Source organism: Salvelinus alpinus, chromosome 6 (assembly GCF_045679555.1).
Source record: "Salvelinus alpinus chromosome 6, SLU_Salpinus.1, whole genome shotgun sequence".
In the NCBI taxonomy this organism is placed as follows: Eukaryota; Metazoa; Chordata; class Actinopteri; order Salmoniformes; family Salmonidae; genus Salvelinus; species Salvelinus alpinus.
Window position 1 is genome coordinate 94,310,243 of NC_092091.1, and position 5,000 is coordinate 94,315,242.

A 5,000-nucleotide genomic window follows, 5' to 3' on the forward strand; every position below is an offset into this window, starting at 1 on the left:
GGGGGGGGTCTATAGTAGACTACATTACCTAACCTGGGACTGGTGGGGGTCTATAGTAGACTACATTACCTAACCTGGGACTGGTCCAGATGGAGAAGACCATCAACCAGGTAGACTGGTGGGGGGGGGTCTATAGTAGACTACATTACCTAACCTGGGACTGGTGGGGGTCTATAGTAGACTACATTACCTAACCTGGGACTGGTGGGGGGGGGGGGGGGGGGTCTATAGTAGACTACATTACCTAACCTGGGACTGGTGGGGGTCTATAGTAGACTACATTACCTAACCTGGGACTGGTGGGGGGGGGGGGGGTCTATAGTAGACTATATTACCTAACCTGGGACTGGTGGGGGGGGGGGGGGGTCTATAGTAGACTACATTACCTAACCTGGGACTGGTAGGGGGGGGGGGTCTATAGTAGACTACATTACCTAACCTGGGACTGGTCCAGATGGAGAAGACCATCAACCAGGTAGACTGGTGGGGGGGGGGGGGGTCTATAGTAGACTACATTACCTAACCTGGGACTGGTAGGTGGGGGGGGGTCTATAGTAGACTACATTACCTAACCTGGGACTGGTCCAGATGGAGAAGACCATCAACCAGGTAGACTGGTGGGGGGGGGGGGGGGTCTATAGTAGACTACATTACCTAACCTGGGACTGGCGGGGGGGGGGGGGGTCTATAGTAGACTAAATTACCTAACCTGGGACTGGCGGAGGGGGGGGTCTATAGTAGACTAAATTACCTAACCTGGGACTGGCGGAGGGGGGGGTCTATAGTAGACTACATTACATAACCTGGGACTGGTGGGGGGGGTCTATAGTAGACTACATTACCTAACCTGGGACTGGTGGGGGGGGGGGGGTCTATAGTAGACTACATTACCTAACCTGGGACTGGTGGGGGGGTCTATAGTAGACTACATTACCTAACCTGGGACTGGTGGGGGGGGGGTCTATAGTAGACTACATTACCTAACCTGGGACTGGTGGGGGGGTCTATAGTAGACTACATTACCTAACCTGGGACTAGTGTGTGGGGGGGGGGGGTCTATAGTAGACTACATTACCTAACCTGGGACTGGTACGGATGGAGAAGACCATCAACCAGGTAGACTGGTGGGGGGGGGGGTCTATAGTAGACTACATTACCTAACCTGGGACTGGTGGGGGGGGTCTATAGTAGACTACATTACCTAACCTGGGACTGGTGCGGGGGGTCTATAGTAGACTACATTACCTAACCTGGGACTGGTGGGGGGGGGGGGTCTATAGTAGACTACATTACCTAACCTGGGACTGGTGGGGGGGGGGGTCTATAGTAGACTACATTACCTAACCTGGGACTGGTGGGGGGTCTATAGTAGACTACATTACCTAACCTGGGACTGGTGGGGTGGGGGGGGGGGTCTATAGTAGACTACATTACCTAACCTGGGACTGGTCCAGATGGAGAAGACCATCAACCAGGTAGACTGGTGGGGGGTCTGTATTAGACTACATTACCTAACCTGGGACTGGTGGGGGGTCTATAGTAGACTACATTACCTAACCTGGAACTGGTGGGGGTCTATAGTAGACTACATTACCTAACCTGGGACTGGTGGGGGGGGGGGGTCTATAGTAGACTACATTACCTAACCTGGGACTGGTGGGGGGTATGTATTAGACTACATTACCTAACCTGGGACTGGTGGGGTGTCTATAGTAGACTACATTACATAACCTGAAACTGGTGGGGGTCTATAGTAGACTACATTACCTAACCTGGGACTGGTGGGGGTCTATAGTAGACTACATTACCTAACCTGGGACTGGTGGGGGTCTATAGTAGACTACATTACCTAACCTGGGACTGGTGGGGGGGGGTCTATAGTAGACTACATTACCTAACCTGGGACTGGTGGGGGTCTATAGTAGACTACATTACCTAACCTGGGACTGGTGGAGGGGGGGGGGTCTATAGTAGACTACATTACCTAACCTGGGACTGGTGGGGGGGGGGGTCTATAGTAGACTACAGTACCTAACCTGGGACTGGTGGGGGGGGGGGGTCTATAGTAGACTACATTACCTGACCTGGGACTGGTGGGGGGGGGGGGGGGGGTCTATAGTAGACTACATTACCTGACCTGGGACTGGTCCAGATGGAGAAGACCATCAACCAGGTAGACTGGTGGGGGGGGGGGGTCTATAGTAGACTACATTACCTAACCTGGGACTGGTGGGAGGGGGTCTATAGTAGACTACATTACCTAACCTGGGACTGGTCCAGATGGAGAAGACCATCAACCAGGTAGACTGGTGGGTGGGAGGGGGTCTATAGTAGACTACATTACCTAACCTGGGACTGGCGGGGGGGGGTCTATAGTAGACTACATTACCTAACCTGGGACTGGCGGGGGGGGGGGGGGGGGGTCTATAGTAGACTACATTACCTAACCTGGGACTGGCGGGGGGGGGGGGGGGTCTATAGTAGACTACATTACCTAACCTGGGACTGGCGGGGGGGGGGGGGGTCTATAGTAGACTACATTACATAACCTGGGACTGGTGGGGTGGGTCTATAGTAGACTACATTACCTAACCTGGGACTGGTGGGGGGGTCTATAGTAGACTACATTACCTAACCTGGGACTGGTGGGGGGGGGGGTCTATAGTAGACTACATTACCTACCCTGGGACTGGTGGGGGGGGGGGTCTATAGTAGACTACATTACCTAACCTGGGACTAGTGTGGGGGGGGGGGGGGGGGTCTATAGTAGACTACATTACCTAAAATGGGACTGGTCCAGATGGAGAAGACCATCAACCAGGTAGACTGGTGGGGGGGGGGGGGGGTCTATAGTAGACTACATTACCTAACCTGGGACTGGTGGGGGGGGGTCTATAGTAGACTACATTACCTAACCTGGGACTGGTGGGGGGGGGTCTATAGTAGACTACATTACCTAACCTGGGACTGGTGGGGGGGGTCTATAGTAGACTACATTACCTAACCTGGGACTAGTGTGGGGGGGGGGGGGGGTCTATAGTAGACTACATTACCTAACCTGGGACTGGTCCAGATGGAGAAGACCATCAACCAGGTAGACTGGTGGGGGGGGGGTCTATAGTAGACTACATTACCTAACCTGGGACTGGTGGGGGGGGGTCTATAGTAGACTACATTACCTAACCTGGGACTAGTGTGGGGGGGGGGGGGGTCTATAGTAGACTACATTACCTAACCTGGGACTGGTCCAGATGGAGAAGACCATCAACCAGGTAGACTGGTGGGGGGGGGGAGTCTATAGTAGACTACATTACCTAACCTGGGACTGGTGGGGGGGGGGGGTCTATAGTAGACTACATTACCTAACCTGGGACTGGTGGGGGGGGGGGGTCTCTAGTAGACCACATTCCCTAACCTGGGACTGGAGGGGGGGGGGGGGGTCTATCGTAGAATACATTCCCTAACCTGGGACTGGCGGGGGGGGGGGGGGTCTATAGTAGACTACAGTGTATGTTATTAACACCAGATACTTTATTAACACCAGACACTTTATTAACACCAGACACTTTATTAACACCAGACACTTTATTAACACCAGACACTTTATTAACACCAGACACTTTATTAACACCAGACACTTTATTAACACAGACACTTTATTAACAACAGACACTTTATTAACAACAGACACTTTATTAACACCAGACACTTTATTAACACCAGACACTTTATTAACACCAGACACTTTATTAACACCAGACACTTTATTAACACCAGACACTTTATTAACACCAGACACTTTATTAACACCAGACACTTTATTAACACCAGACACTTTATTAACACCAGACACTTTATTAACAACAGACACTTTATTAACAACAGACACTTTATTAACACCAGACACTTTATTAACACAGACACTTTATTAACAACAGACACTTTATTAACAACAGACACTCAGAGACCCAGAGAACAGCGGGTGTGTTTTCCAGGTAGTCTGGAGGCAGGGGAGTGGTGCCTTCAAAACACTACTTCCTAGAAACAGGGAACCTAACCCTTGTACCACATCACACACACACACACTCACACAGTAATAGGTTCAACCTGTCTGTTTCAGGAGGCCTGGGGACACTACTGATAATTCAACAACTTAGTTACAGCAATTACCCACCCCAGGAGGCTGGTGGCAGCTACATTGGGGAGGACGGGCTCAGAGTAAAGGCTGGAATGGAGTCAGCTACATCAACCCTGTGGTTTCCATGGTGATGCCATTCCAGACATTATTATGGGCTGTCCTCCCATCAGCAGCCTCCTGTGATGCATCAACCCTGTGGTTTCCATGGTGATGCCATTCCAGACATTATTATGGGCTGTCCTCCCATCAGCAGCCTCCTGTGATGCATCAACCCTGTGGTTTCCATGGTGATTCCATTCCAGATATTATTATGGGCTGTCCTCCCATCAGCAGCCTCCTGTGATGCATAAACACAGACTGAATGACCTCTTCAGGGCCCCTCCCCCTGAGCGCCAGACTGAATGACCTCTTCAGGGCCCCTCCCCCCGAGCGCCAGACTGAATGACCTCTTCAGGGCCCCTCCCCCCGAGCGCCAGACTGAATGACCTCTTCAGGGCCCCTCCCCCTGAGCGCCAGACTGAATGACCTCTTCAGGGCCCCTCCCCCCGAGCGTCAGACTGAATGACCTCTTCAGGGCCCCTCCCCCTGAGCGCCAGACTGAATGACCTCTTCAGAGCCCCTCCCGCTGAGCGCCAGACTGAATGACCTCTTCAGGGCCCCTCCCCCTGAGCGCCAGACTGAATGACCTCTTCAGGGCCCCTCCCCCTGAGCGCCAGACTGAATGACCTCTTCAGAGCCCCTCCCGCTGAGCGCCAGACTGAATGACCTCTTCAGGGCCCCTCCCCCTGAGCGCCAGACTGAATGACCTCTTCAGGGCCCCTCCCCCTGAGCGCCAGACTGAATGACCTCTTCAGGGCCCCTC

The 5,000-nt window shown here is 52.8% G+C and overlaps 1 protein-coding gene across 1 annotated transcript in view; it reads left to right on the plus strand.

The window, feature by feature from the left end:
* tbc1d1 (TBC1 (tre-2/USP6, BUB2, cdc16) domain family, member 1) overlaps positions 1-5,000 on the plus strand; it is a gene marked incomplete in the record, with an annotated part of 182,307 nt that overhangs the window by 175,038 nt on the left and 2,269 nt on the right.